Source organism: Procambarus clarkii, chromosome 11, assembly GCF_040958095.1.
Source record: "Procambarus clarkii isolate CNS0578487 chromosome 11, FALCON_Pclarkii_2.0, whole genome shotgun sequence".
NCBI lineage: Eukaryota > Metazoa > Arthropoda > Malacostraca > Decapoda > Cambaridae > Procambarus > Procambarus clarkii.
The window spans coordinates 47642272-47658272 of NC_091160.1; the positions used below are offsets into that span (position 1 = coordinate 47642272).

Consider the following 16001-nt stretch of genomic DNA (forward strand, 5'->3'; position numbering starts at 1 on the left):
CCTCTCTTCCCCCTCCCCCCCTCTCACCTCCTCCCCCCTCTCTTCCCCCTCCCCCCCTCTCACCTCCTCCCCCCTCTTCCCCCTCCCCCCCTCTCACCTCCTCCCCCCTCTCTTCCCCCTCCCCCCCTCTCACCTCCTCCCCCCTCTCTTCCCCCTCCCCCCTCTCACCTCCTCCCCCCTCTCTTCCCCCTCCCTTTTCTCTCTGTATTCAGCTCCTGTGACGAGGCTCTACCTTACTCCTGTAACACTAGAGACGGTGTGTCCTCGTCCAGTACGTCGCATTTTCAACGCAATCCACCAAACCAATCCGTTAAAAATGCCACCTATTACTAGCAATTAAATCACCGTAAAATGGACGTTTTCTACCCATCGGCCTCCATAGCCTGGTAGGTCGCTTGGGTTCGTCCCCTTCTGGTCTAGGAAAACAGTCGTGTTTCTTACGGAGTGGCAAATAAAGAAAACGGAAGAAGGTAAACAAAATAAAGAAAACGGAAGAAGGTAAACAAAATAAAGAAAACGGAAGAAGGTAAACAAAATAAAGAAAACGGAAGAAGGTAAACAAATATTGTTACTTGTAATCGATTCTTTTTTTTATAATCCATTTATTTTTTGCTTTTGCTTTTCTTTCAGTGTTAGGCAAAGGGTAATAATAATAATTTAATCAACACAATATCCCAATACGACTCGCTATCCTGCTATCACGATACCCCTTACGATAGCCCCAGGGGGGGGATATATCCCCTGATATCACCCAAATAACTTGCCTTTGAAGGCTTTTCTTGCACTTTTCTACTATTGTCTTTGTGAACAAACACACAAAACCACTTTTAAAGTTCTGTCTGATTTTGTGAACTTAGATTTTGTTCTTTTGTTTTCCAGCGCCCAATTTTGCAGACACGTCGCACCTGGTGACCCGTTACGGCGCTACAGGTGAGGTGGGCTGCCAGGTGTGGGCAGTTACCTGTGCTGCTCTCTAGTGGCCGCCTCTCACCTGTCCAGTTGGCTCACTTCTCTCACCTGTTGGGTTCTGTTGGGTGTATACAGTAGTTGGGTTCTGTTGGGTGTATACAGTAGTTGGGTTCTGTTGGGTGTATTATACAGCAGTTGGGTTCTGTTGGGTGTATTATACAGTAGTTGGGTTCTGTTGGCTGTATTATACAGCAGTTGGGTTCTGTTGGGTGTATTATACAGCAGTTGGGTTCTGTTGGCTGTATACAGTAGTTGGGTTCTGTTGGGTGTATTATACAGTAGTTGGGTTCTGTTGGCTGTATTATACAGTAGTTGGGTTCTGTTGGCTGTATTATACAGCAGTTGGGTTCTGTTGGGTGTATACAGTAGTTGGGTTCTGTTGGGTGTATTATACAGCAGTTGGGTTCTGTTGGGTGTATTATACAGTAGTTGGGTTCTGTTGGCTGTATTATACAGTAGTTGGGTTCTGTTGGCTGTATTATACAGTAGTTGGGTTCTGTTGGCTGTATTATACAGTAGTTGGGTTCTGTTGGGTGTATTATACAGCAGTTGGGTTCTGTTGGCTGTATACAGTAGTTGGGTTCTGTTGGGTGTATACAGTAGGTGGGTTCTGTTGGGTATATTACACAGTAGTTGGGTTCTGTTGGCTGTATTATACAGTAGTTGGGTTCTGTTGGCTGTATTATACAGCAGTTGGGTTCTGTTGGCTGTATTATACAGCAGTTGGGTTCTGTTGGGTGTATTATACAGTAGTTGGTTCTGTTGGCTGTATTATACAGTAGTTGGTATAAATAAGTCAACTATTCACTATTGTTACCTGTCGGCTCGAGGTGTTAGCTCCTGGACCCCGCCTTTCTAACCGGCGGTTGTCTAACAGGTTCTGACTCCCGGGCAAGAGTGGTACTTAATTCTACTACATATATTAACTCCCCCCCCCACACACACACAAACTCACTCACAAACTCACTCACAAACTCACTCACAAACTCACTCACAAACTCACTCACACACACACACACACACACACACACACACACACACACACACACACACACACACACACACACACACACACACACACACTACATGTAAGACTATACCCTAGCTTACCCTAGATGTAAGACTATACTAGATATAGAGGTGACAGCAGAGGAGGTAATGAAACAGTTGACAACACTGGATGCAAATAAAGCTGTTGGACCAGACAAAGTATCACCGTGGATACTTAAAGAGGCAGCGCAGGCTCTCAGCGTGCCTCTGGTAATGATCTTTAGTGAGTCACTTATGTCAGGAGAATTGCCCAGTTGCTGGAAGGAGGCAAATGTCGTACCGATTTTCAAGAAAGGTGATAGGGAGGAGGCACTTAACTACAGACCCGTATCACTGACAAGCATCCCCTGCAAAATACTTGAAAGAATAATTAGGCTAAGACTTGTTGAGCACCTGGAGAGCATTGGGTTTGTAAACAAGCACCAACATGGGTTCTGGACAGGGAAATCATGCCTAACAAACCTTTTAGAATTCTATGATAAAGTAACAAGGATAAGGCAGGACAGAGAAGGCTGGGCAGACTGCATATTTCTTGACTGCCAAAAGGCCTTTGATACAGTACCGCACATGAGACTGCTATACAAACTTGAGAGGCAGGCAGGAGTAAGCGGAAAGGCCCTAGTATGGGTGAAGAACTACCTAACAGGAAGGAGCCAGAGGGTAATGGTAAGGGGCGAGAAGTCAGACTGGCGAACAGTAACAAGTGGAGTACCTCAAGGGTCGGTGCTGGGACCAATCCTCTTTCTAATTTACATAAATGATATGTTTACAGGAGTGGAATCATACATGTCAATGTTTGCGGATGACGCAAAATTAATGAGAAGAGTTGTGACAGACGAGGATTGTAGGATCCTCCAAGAGGACTTTAACAGGTTGCAGAGATGGTCAGGGAAATGGCTACTGGAGTTTAACACCAGTAAATGTAAAGTTATGGAAATGGGATCAGGTGATAGGAGACCAAAGGGACAGTACACAATGAAGGGGAACAGCCTACCTGTAACGATTCGAGAAAGAGACCTGGGAGTGGATGTGACACCTAATCTAACTCTTGAGGCACATATAAATAGGATAACGACAGCAGCGTACTCTACATTGGCGAAAATTAGAACTTCATTCAGAAACCTAAATGAGGAGGCTTTTAGGGCGCTTTACACTGCCTACGTGAGACCCGTCTTAGAGTATGCCGCGCCATCATGGAGCCCCCACCTGAAGAAACACAAAGAAACTGGAGAAGGTCCAGAGGTTTGCGACGAGGCTTGTCCCAGAGTTACGAGGGATGGGATATGAAGAGCGTCTGCAGGAACTGAACCTTACGACACTAGAGAAAAGAAGGGAGAGAGGAGATATGATAGGGACATATAAAATACTCAGAGGAATTGACAAAGTGGAAATAGATGAAATGTTCACACGTAATAATAACAGAACGAGGGGACATGGGTGGAAACTGGAAACTCAGATGAGTCACAGAGATGTTAGGAAGTTTTCTTTTAGCGTGAGAGTAGTGGAAAAATGGAATGCACTTGGGGAACAGGTTGTGGAAGCAAATACTATTCATACTTTTAAAACTAGGTATGATAGGGAAATGGGACAGGAGTCATTGCTGTAAACAACCGATTGCTGGAAAGGTGGGATCCAAGAGTCAATGCTCGATCCTGCAAGCACAAATAGGTGAGTACAAATAGGTGAGTACACACACACACACACACACACACACACACACAGACCCCCAGAGAAAGGGAGAACTCTGGTACAAGAGTTTCCATGAAGAATCTCAAGGTTTGGTACACCAATGCTGATGGGGTATCTAATAAAGCAGAAGAGATAAAAGAAAGAGTGAGTGAAGCAGATCCTGACATAGTTGCAATTGTGGAAACTAAAATTAATGACATGATCTCAGATGCAATCTTTCCTGAAGGGTACCAGGTGATACGAAAAGAGAGGACACAGAGACAGGGAGGGGGAGTAGCACTCCTAATAAAGCGGAAATGGAAGTTTGAAGACCTGGGAAATCGAGTTACCAATGAGTGCACAAGCTTCATACATGGAACTCTGACAGTAGATGGGAGGAAGATTGTGATCTTGGTAATCTACAATCCCCCACCAAACAGTAGAAGACCCAGGCAGGAGTATGATGACAACAACAAAGCATGTATAGATGAACTGCAGAAGGCAGCAACACTAGCCCACAGAATGAGAGCGAAGCTGCTGATCATGGGGGACCTAAATCATGGAGAGATAAATTGGGAATCAAGGAATCCCCATGGAGGGGACGAAACGTGGGGAGCAAAATTAGTAGATGTTATAGACAGGAATTTCCTGACACAACATGTGAAGGAAGACACAAGGGAAAGAGGAGGAGATGCACCGAGCCTATTAGACCTGATTTTCACCCAGAACGTAGAAGATATCGAGAATTTAGAGCATGAAATACCTCTAGGGGCCAGTGACCATTGTGTCCTAGTCTTTGACTACATGATGGAATTCAAACTTATGACCATGGGACAAGAGATCTGGGAAAGGAGAGCTGACTACAGGAAAGGGGACTATATGAGGATAAGGGACTATCTGGGTGAAGTGCAGTGGGAGGAAGAAATTAGAGGAAAAACAGTCCAAGATATGATGGACCTAGTCATACAGAAATGCCAGGAGGCCGAAGAGAGATTTATACCAACGGTAAAGGGAAAAAATAAGAAGGAATATAATAACCCATGGTTTAATAGACAGTGTCAGGAAGCAAAAATGGCCAGCAGACGGGAGTGGAGGAAGTACAGAAGACAAAGAACAGAGGACAACAGAAGCAGATACAACAGAGCTAGGAACGATTACATTAACATAAGACGAACATCGGAAAGGGACTATGAGAACGATATTGCAATCAAAGCGAAAAAACAACCTAAGTTACTACACAGTCATATAAGAAGAAAAATGTCGGTGAACGACCAAGTGACAAGACTAAGGAAGACAGAGGGGGCATATACTGAAAGTGACAAGGAAATCTGCGAGGCACTGAATGCCAGTTTCCATGGAGTGTTCACTACCGAGCCTGAGCAGCTCCCATTGTTGGAAGGGGTTACCCTAGATGAAAGACTATCAGATATAGAGGTGACAGCAGAGGAGGTAATGAAACAGTTGACAACTCTAGATGCAACTAAAGCAGTTGGGCCAGACAAAGTATCACCGTGGATACTAAAAGAAGCAGCACAGGCCCTCAGCGTGCCTCTGGCAATGATCTTTAATGAGTCACTTATGTCAGGAGAATTGCCCAGTTGCTGGAAGAAGGCAAATGTCGTGCCGATCTTCAAGAAAGGAGATAGGGAGGAGGCACTTAACTACAGACCTGTATCACTGACAAGCATCCCCTGTAAAATACTGGAAAGAATAATTAGGCTGCGACTGGTTGCACACCTGGAGAACATTAGGTTTGTGAACAAACATCAACATGGGTTCTGGACAGGGAAATCGTGCCTAACAAACCTTCTGGAATTCTATGATAAAATAACGAGGATAAGACAGGACAGAGATGGTTGGGCAGACTGCATATTTCTGGACTGCCAAAAAGCCTTTGATACAGTACCGCACATGAGACTGCTGTTCAAGCTCGAGAGGCAGGCGGGGGTGGGGGGAAAGGTCCTAGAATGGATAAGGAACTACCTAACAGGAAGGAGCCAAAGAGTTACGGTAAGGGGCGAGAAGTCGGACTGGCGAACAGTAACAAGTGGAGTACCACAAGGATTGGTGCTGGGACCAATTCTATTTCTTGTATATGTTAACGACATGTTTACAGGCGTAGAGTCCTACATGTCGATGTTTGCGGATGATGCAAAGTTGATGATAAGAGTTGTGACAGATGAGGATTGCAGGATCCTCCAAGAGGACCTGAACAGATTGCAGAGATGGTCAGAGAAATGGTTACTAGAATTCAACACGAGCAAATGTAAAGTTATGGAAATGGGACTAGGAGATAGGAGACCAAAGGGACAGTACACAATGAAGGGGAACAGCCTACCTGTAACGACGCGTGAAAGAGACCTGGGGGTGGACGTAACACCTAATCTATCTCCTGAGGCACATATTAATAGGATAACGACAGCAGCGTACTCTACACTGGCAAAAGTTAGAACATCATTCAGAAACCTAAGTAAGGAGGCATTTAGGGCGCTTTACACTGCCTACGTAAGGCCAGTCTTAGAGTATGCCGCCTCATCATGGAGTCCCCATCTGAAGAAGCATATAATGAAACTGGAAAAGGTTCAGAGGTTTGCAACGAGACTCGTCCCAGAGCTACGAGGGATGGGGTATGAAGAGCGCCTGAGGGAACTGTGCCTTACGACACTAGAAAGAAGAAGGGAGAGGGGGGACATGATAGGAACGTATAAGATACTCAGAGGAATTGACAGAGTGGACATAGACGAAATGTTCACACGGAATAGTAACAGAACGAGAGGACATGGATGGAAGCTTGAAACTCAGATGAGTCACAGAGATGTTAGGAAGTTTTCTTTTAGCGTGAGAGTAGTGGGGAAATGGAATGCACTTCAGGAACAGGTTGTGGAAGCAAATACTATTCATAATTTTAAAACCAGGTATGATAGGGAAATAGGACAGGAGTCATTGCTGTAAACAACCGATGCTCGAAAGGCAGGATCCAAGAGTCAATGCTCGATCCTGCAGACACAACTAGGTGAGTACAACTAGGTGAGTACACACACGATATAAGGGAAGGTAAGTTGGAAGCCCCCCCTTGGGAATGAGTGATCACAGTGTATTGATCTTTGAGTACCTGGTTGGGCTAGGAATTATCTCCCGAAAAAAAAGAACTGGGAAACAAAGGGCTGGCGTACCGAAAGGGGAATTATGAGATGAATAAATTCCTAAGGGATATACCATGGGACACAGAACTAAGTTCGTACAAGACATGATGGACTATGTCACCCAAAAGTGCCAGGAGGCTGTAAGCAGGTTTGTCCCGGCCCAACAGGAAAAACCGAGAAGCAAAAGAAGAATCCATGGTATAATAGGGCATGTATGAAAGCAAAGGAACTGAACAAAAGGGCATGGAGGAACTTCCGAAATAACAGAACAGCAGAAAGCAGAGAGAGATACCAGAGAACCAGGAATGAGTATGTCAGGGTGAGAAGAGAAGCTGAGAAAAGTATGAAAGTGATATAGCAAATAAAGCCAAGACCGAACCAAAGCTACTACACAGTCACATCAGGAGCAAAACAACAGTGAAGGAACAGGTGATGAAACTTGGAATGGGTGAGGACAGGTACACAGAGAATGACAATGTGGGAACCGACCTGTGAGATTTATATTTAATTTATATAGAATTTATATTTACGTTAATTTATATATTTCGATAGCAATTGGTATGATGTTAAGTGGACTGTATTTCTGCAATAATCTCACAAATCGATCCTCTACACATTAGGGGGGTTTATATTAAATTTATATATATGCAGCCAATCAAACTACAGTATTAACTACACATTAGTGTACATTGAAGAGGTTCCTTATCTTATTGTACAGCAGGCCTTAGTCCACCAGGTATAACCAGGATGTAGAGACCAAATTATCCTCTTTGAGGTAGCTTCCATCACCCAGTAACTGGTACACAAAGCATGCTTCCTCGTCTTGACCTGTCAAAAGGGCGCTAGCTATGAAGCCAGAATCCTAATATATGACAGCTATATCAGAGAAAACACTGTACATTGAACCATAAAGACCTAGGCTTAATTACCTTGTTTGAGTCGATCATTCGTGTTCTAATCGGTACGCCCTATCTACTGACATTAATGGCCAAAAATGATTAGATAAACGGGTTTCGGAAAGACACTTCCCTTGAGATTGATGACAGCGTGTTGATGATGGCAGATCACTACTCTGATCTTCCATAACACTTCGTCCAAGAGAATTTATAGGAGCCGAATTTGCTCCACGACTCTGTGGTCTTAACAACAATAACAATGGCTGACCACTCCCTCCTCACTGACGCTACTGGCCTACATTGTCCAGATGACAGTAAGTGATAGAATGGTCACATTTACTCTATTTAAATTCTGATAATTAAGATAATTTTTATGAGATGTTTTTATGATGGTAAAGTCCAAAGACTAATGTATTTAAGAATAATTCGCACCATAATAGGTGGTGAATTTATAATAGTATGTGGTAATGATATCCCGTTTTCTATAGACGGAAATTCCACTACAAGTTACATTTTCTATGGGTTAACTTGTTTATACAACACAGCAATATTATCTGCCTGTATGATGTTATTAAATGGTGTCGGATTTTCCGACAGACAAAGAGGTGTGTGAAGAACTCGACAAGAGTTTCCAGGAGGTCTTCACAATAGAACAAGGAGAGGTCACGGCGCTAGGAGAGGTGGCAGCAAACCAGGCGGCCTTGGAAGGGTTCGAAATTACAAGAGATGAGGTGAAGAGGCACCTATTGGAGCTGGACGTGAGAAAGGCTGTTGGGCCGGACAGAATCTCGCCATGGGTATTGAAAAAGTGTGCAGGAGCACTTTGCTTGCCACTCTCCATAGTGTATAGTAGGTCACTGGAAACGGGAGACCTACCAGAAATATGGAAGACTGCTAATGTGGTACCAATATACAAAAAGGGTGACAGTCAAGAGGCACTGAACTACAGGCCAGTGTCCTTAACTTGTATACCATGCAAGGTGATGGAGAAGATCGTGAGAAAAAACCTAGTAGCACATCTGGAGAGAAGGGACTTCGTGACAACCCATCAACATGGGTTCAGGGAGGGTAAATCTTGCCTTACAGGCTTAATAGAATTCTACGATCAGGTGACAAAGATTAAGCAAGACAGATAAGGATTGGGCGAACTGCATTTGTTTGGACTGTCGGAAAGCCTTTGACACAGGACCCCATAAAAGGCTGATGTATAAGCTGGAGAAACTGGCAGGAGTAACTGGTAGGGCGCTCCAGTGGATAAGGGAGTACCTAAGCAATAGAAAGCAGAGAGTTACTGTGAGGGGTGAGACCTCAGATTGGCGTGAAGACACCAGTGGAGTCCCACAGGGCTCTGTACTCGAACCTATCCTGTTTCTGATATATGTAAATGATCTCCCAGAGGGTATAGACTCATTCCTCTCAATGTTTGCTGACGACGCCAAAATTATGAGGACTAAGACAGAGGAGGACAGCTTGAGGCTTCAAGAAGATCTGGACAAGCTGCAGGAATGGTCGAACAAATGGTTGTTAGTGTTTAACCCAAGCAAATGTAATGTAATGAAGATAGGTGTAGAGATCAGGAGACCAGATACAAGGTATCATTTGGGAAATTAAATACTTCAAGATTCAGAGTGAAAGACCTAGGGGTTGATATCACGCCAGACCTGTCCCCTGAAGCTCATATCAAGAGGATAACATCAGCTGCATTTGCCAGGTTGGCTAACGGCCTTTAGAAACTTGTGTAAGGGATCTTTCAGAACACTGTATACCACATATGTTAGACCAATCCTGGAGTATGCAGCTCCAGCATGGAGTCCATATCTAGTCAAGCATAAGACTAAACTGGAAAAGGTTCAAAGGTTTGCCACCAGACTAGTACCCGAACTGAGGGGTATGAGCTACGCGAGACTAGTTGAATTAAACCTCACGTCACTAGGAGACAGAAGAGTTAGAGGGGACATGATCACCACATACAAGATTCTCAGAGGAATTGATAGAGTAGATAAAGACAGACTATTTAACACAGGGGGCACATGCACTAGGGGATACAGGTGGAAATTGAGTGCCCAAATGAGTCAGAGACATTAGATTTTTTTCAGTGTCAGAGTAGTAGACAAGTGGAATGCATTAGGCAGTGATGTGGTGGAGGCTGACTCCATACACAGTTTCAAGTGTATATATGATAGAGCCCAGTAGGCTCAGGAACCTGTACACCAGTTGATTGACAGTTGAGAGGCAGGACCAAAGAGCTTAACCCCTGCAAGCACAAATAGGTGAGTACACACACACACACAGCATCTGGAGGGAAATAGCTTTGTAACACACCACCAACATGGGTTCAGAGATGGTAAATCGTGCCTCACAGGTTAAATAGAATTGTATGACGAAGCAAGAAAAATTCAACCCGTCCTCTACTCAAGTCCATTACATCTATCGGTCAACCCCACAAACACATTCATAAATTTTTACATTCTGTTAATTCAGAACAGGAATTTTCTGAAATAGTAATTATTACAACACATTAGCATATTGTACATATATAGGCTTAGGTTATAATAGGTGTTTAGGTTCTTTTGGCGATTATTTGTATTTGTAGTACGTGGGTGAAGCATTTACAGCGTTGTTGTTGGAACAAAAGTCGTCAGTGAAGCACTTCTTCCGGAAGTGTTCGAACGTCATCAGTTGAGTCGTGTGTAAACCGTTTTCAATTCATAAACAGAGGGCTTGGCATGTGCATGGAATCACTTTTGGGTCTTTGTTTGATGAACAGGCTGCAAAGATAGGCTGACGTCTCCTGCCTTGCCTAATCAAAAATTAGGCAAGAAAGTGAAGGGTGGGCAGAGTGCATTTTCTTGGACTGTCAGAGAGCCTTTGACACAGTACCCCCCATAAAAGGCTGTTAAAAAAAATTGTAGCAACAGGCAGGAGTGAAATGTAAGGTGCTCCAATGGTTAAGGGAGTATCTAAGCAACAGGAAACGGCCAGTAACTGTGAGGGAGACATCATCATTTTAGCAGAGATGTCACCAGCGGAGTCCCACAAGGCTTGTACTTGGACCCATCCTGTTTCTAATATATGTAAACGATCTTCCAGAAGGTCCCCCTTCCTCTTGGCTCGTTGCCGCCGTGAGGGGGCTTGGTGGGCGGCTGCCAGAGTGCGATGCTCCTTGGGACAGTCCTCTGTCCTTTTGTAGCCTTATGCTCCTGTCCTCTCTAATTGTGCTGGGCTCCTTTTCCTTTACCTTCTGTTTCGTTTTTCTACCCCCCCCCCCCCTTTTCTCCTTCCTCATTGTCATACCCCGCAAACCTTTTGCCTGTTTTGATTACCCTTCGGTCTTCTTTTATTTTGACGTCTGGGTGTTTGGGGAGGCATACTCTTACACCCGTAGAATACTCACGACGCACCCCTGGGAGGCCCCAGCAAGATCGGCGACATGTCTCTTGTTGGGTGTCCTGCCTCTAATTGTGGCTCCGTGGTGGGTGTGGGGGCACATTCGTGAATGAAAGTCTTTCCTCATTTTTATGTCGGATAATGTTCCTCTTGTACCTTCTCAGGCTCGTGGGGTGGACGACCAAGCCCCCGAGTCACACTGTGTTGGAAGACCGGGCTCTGTAGCCCCCGCTGCATTGGGCCCAATCTTGCTCCTCCTTTGACCCTCCTGACTACTCCCCTCAGCTCCCCTCCCTCCTCTGTGGTTGGGTCGAGTTCCCAGCCCCCAGTGGTGACTTGCCACGGCTCCGTCTCTCATTGTGACTACTGTGTGACTACTGCACCTTTTACCCCCTCGCACTCTAGGGGTTCTCAACGCCGTCCCCACCACGGCCGCACTCGCACGATCCCTTCCCATACTAATACTTAAAACGCCTTGTTTGATCCCACTACATGGGCTAAATACTTTTATCTCCACCATCTGGATTCTACTCCTGAGGATTTCTCCCTCCATAAACACCTTGTTGATTCCGTAGATGCCTCTGTTACTTTTAACCCCACCAGTTTCGGTACACGTGTCGTCGCTGCTGCTCCTCACGATGCAGCTACTTACTTAGCCACTTTGTCCTGCATTGGAGAGACCCCTGTTTGGGGTCTCCAAAAACGCTCGATTAAATACTAGTGTTGGCACTGTTCTCCTCCCACACCATGTTGCAACTGGTGTTAGGGACCTCAAAGACTGCCATGAGTCTATAAACATATCCTCGGAGCCCAAGGCCATTCCGTCCTCCAGGTGGACACGTTTACTCGACCCCCTCGTGGTCGTCGCCGTCAGCCCCTTCGAGTTGTAAAAATCACCTTTGATAGTAGGGCCCTTCCTCCCTCTATTATTCTTGCTTGTGCCAGATCTAGACTTTGCAATAAGTGTTGGAAGTTCGGGCACGGTGTCCTCACAAATGCACAAGTACTGTGAATCTGTGCCCCATGTGTGGGGACGATGATCATTCTAAGTCCAAGTGTACTTCTCCCCAGGCTCGCTGCCTCAATTACTGTGAAGCCCACCCTACCTTCTCACGCTCGTGTATACACTACAAACTCGAGGAAGCCATCCTCAACTAGAAACACCGTGATAGTCTGTCTTTTCCTGAAGCGAGACGCCAAGTTCGTCATTGACCCCTTTCGCAGGGCGTATCCTACGCTCGCGTGTTGCGTTCTTCCATTCCTCGTCCTTTCCACCTTCCTTAGTCTCACAACCGTTTCCAGGCCTTAGACCCAAACACACCCACCATCTCCTCCCTTGTTCCTTTACGTCCTGTCCCAAAAGGTCTCCCTCCTGGTTCTCCACCTGGAGTTCCCCCCCCCCTTCCTACCCAGTCCACCATGTCTCCTATGTTTTCTTTCCCATCTCCCCCCACTCTTTCTTCCCAACCCTCCCCCCAGTCTCTTGATCCTCCACGCTGCTGTCTGTCCAGGCTGATGTCCATCATCCTCCCAGTAATCTTCGTGTTGTTCGCTCCCGTTCCTCTTCTGATGAGACCATTGAGTCTGTCGCCCAGTACGTTGTTACTGTTCCATTTATCTCCCCCCAAATATCCTGCTTTCCCTTCCTGATCTTAAGCACCTCTTGGACTCCTTGCCAGAGCCGGTGCTCCTTTTGGGTGATTTCAACTGTCGACATTCCCTCTGGGGTGATGTTCTGACAAACACCCGAGGCTGCCCTTCTCGAACCGTTTGTCCTCGCTTCTTCTCTATCTCTTATGAATTCTGGTGAGCCCACTCATATGGACTCTCGGACTCGCACTCTTTCCTGTCTTGATCTTTCTCTCTGCTCGTCGTCCCTTTACTTAGATTTCACGTGGCAGGTTCTTGATGACCTCCATAACAGTGATCATTTCCCCATCCTTGTTACCTTTTTTCTTTCCACCCTCCGCTTTCCTTCCCTAGGTGGCAGTTTGCCAAGGCTGACTGGAACCAATTTACCCTCCTTGCTACTCTGACCTCTCCTCTCTGTCTCTTCCTCGCACCCTCCTCCTCTATCATGACACTGTCTTCGACGCTGCCCTCCGCTCTATTCCTCGCTCTACCTCCCAGGGCACGCGGAAGTGCGTTCCCTGGTGGAATGCAGACTGTGTTCGGGCTGTCCGCTGTAAGCATGCAGCCTGGAAGAATTACCGACGCTGCAACAGCTAATTCTTTCGTTTTGTTTCGGAAGGCTAGTGCGGTGGCCCGTTAGACCAACCGTACAGCTAAACGTGAGGGTTGGAAATCTTACGTTTCCACGGATCTATGGCAGTGGGCTCGGATGACATTCATTATGAGATGCTTCGCCATCTCCCTCCATGCACGTTTCAGTCTTTACTGAGTCTGTATAACCAGGTCTGGGAGTCGTCGTCAGTCCCTGAGGACTGGCTTGATGCCTTTGTACTCTGTATTAGGAAACCGGGGTCTCTCAGGAAAACCCCTAAGGACTTCAGCCCTATTGCCCTCACGAGTTGTTTGCAAACTCTTTGAACGAATGGTCAATGTTCGTCTGATGTGGTTCTTTGATCACTATCACCACCTCTCCCTTTCTCAATTTGGTTTTCGCAAGTATTGCAGCACAACAGATGTCTTGGTGAACTTGGAGGTGTATATTCGTACTGCTTTTGCTGCGAAGACTTCTGTTATTGCTCTCCTTTTTGACCTGGAAAAGGCTTACGACACCACCTGGAGATACCATATTCTGTCCCAACTTCGTTCTTTTGGCCTTCGTGGTAATCTGCCTCTTCCTCCAAAGCTTCCTCTCTCGTCATTCCTTTCGAGTCAGGCTTAGTATCGCTCTTTCTGCCTCTTTTCGGCATTACGAAGGTGTACCCCAAGGTAGTGTTCTGCCCTTACTGGTCTTTTTTCCTCCCTTCCTTCTGGCATCTTGTCCTCTCTCAATGGCGACGATCTTACCTTTTGCTGTCGAGGTGATGATTCGTCTCTTCTTCAACGGCAGCTTCAACTTGCGATTGATGCCATGTCGTCTTGGGCTAACACTCGTGGCTTCAAGTTCTCAGTGACTAAGACTTGTGCTATGACTTTTACTATGAAGCATATACTTCTTCGTCCCCCTTTGTTGCTTTATGGTCATTCCCTTGTGTACAAAGATTCCGCTAAGTTTTTGGGGTTAATCTTTGACACTCGTTTGTCTTGGTCGGCCCATATCTCTTGCCTCCGAGTTGAATGCTCTAAGGCCCTTAACCTTCATAAGGTTTTGTCCCAAACTTCTTTGGGAGCGGATAGGCTCACGCTCCTCTCTTTACATACCTCTCCCATACTGTCTAAACTCAATTATGGTTGCCCTGCATACTCGTCTGCTACTCTTTCTACTCTTCACCGTCTTGATGCTTTGCACCATACTGGGTTGCACCTCAATTCTGGTGCCTTTCGTTCCACTCCTACCCTCAGCTTGTATGCTGACACTGGCTTCCTGTCTCTCAAGGACTGCTGTGATCGCTATTATCTTGGCTACCTTGCACGGTCCCTTACAGCACCCTCACTCTTGCCTCTGTCATGCCTTGACTTTTACCCCTCCTGTGGTCCCTGTTCCCCCTCACCTCCTCCCTCTGTCCGGTTGTCTCGCCTGCAAAATTCTTTTTCGGTTAGTATTACCAATATTTTTCCTCGTGTTGTCCTGTCCTTGCCCCCCGTGGAGGGCCCCCCTTCCTAAATCCCTGACCCACATCACTAAAGCTTTTACCCCTCCTTCAGTTCTGAAACGCCTTTTCCTTGAACACTTTCCTTCACACTCCCGCTCCGTTAACACCTTCACTGATAGGTCCAAGTCTGCAGATGGTGTAGGCTACTCTGTTGTTTCTCCTGGCCACACCTTTGTGTCGCCTGCCTCCAGAGACTAGGATCTTCACGGCAGAACTTTATGCTATTTTCTGTGCTCTTCGTCTACTGTTTTCCCGCTGTCAATCCTCCTTTGTGGTTGTAGTTGACTCTCGCAGTGCCCTAATGGCTCTGGAGTTCTTTAATCCAGTCCATCCAGTGGTAGTCGAGTCAACATTGGTTGTTTCTTATCTCCAGTAGATTTATGACAGCAGAGTTTTGCTGGGTTCCCAGCCATATTGATGTCTCTTTAAATGAGCGTGCGGACGCTGCCGTTAAGGAAGCTATCCGCACTTGTCCCATCTCCCGTAAAGGTATTCCTTATTCCGACTTGTACCCAGTTATTCATTCCTCCATCCTTGCACGTTGGCAGGGTTGTTGGTCTTCTGTTACTGGTAATAAACTGCGTGCTCTTAAGAGTAGTGCGTCCCCCCGTGGCCTTCCTCCTTCCTCCGTAATCGGCGGTGGGAAACGACTCTAGCTAGGTTGCGTGTTGGCCATACACGCTTAACTCATGGACACTTAATGGAGCGCCGCCCTGCTTCTTATTGTCCAAACTGCATTGTCCCTTTTACGGTCGTGCATATCCTTGTTGAACGTCTGAACTTCCAGGACGTGTGTGTGTGTTGCTCCCCGACCGTCCCTCGTGGTCACTTGTCCCTCGATAGTATCCTTGGTGAATCGGATACCTTTGATGTCGTTTGCCTTATGCGCTTTTATTCTCATATTGGCATCCTTAGTGATATTTAGCGTCATCTGATTATCCCGCACATTTGATGGTGCTTCATAGCGTTCCCGGCTTGAAGCTAATTTTGAGAATTAATTATGTTTATATTACTAAATGATTCACAACTTTGGGTCAAGTACTTGATGTGAAAACTGCCATACTTTTTATTTTTTGAGAAAATTACACTTGTGTACTGTTAAAAAAATCTGTAAATGTTTTATATTGTTAAGTACTAGGGGGACCTGGTCAAGCCGTTGGCTTCTT

The 16001-nt window shown here is 45.9% G+C and overlaps 1 protein-coding gene across 1 annotated transcript in view; it reads left to right on the top strand.

Moving 5' to 3' along the window:
* The window catches only part of LOC123758407 (probable sodium/potassium/calcium exchanger CG1090), a gene marked incomplete at its 5' end in the record, with an annotated part of 157381 nt that overhangs the window by 124936 nt on the left and 16444 nt on the right, over positions 1–16001 (top strand).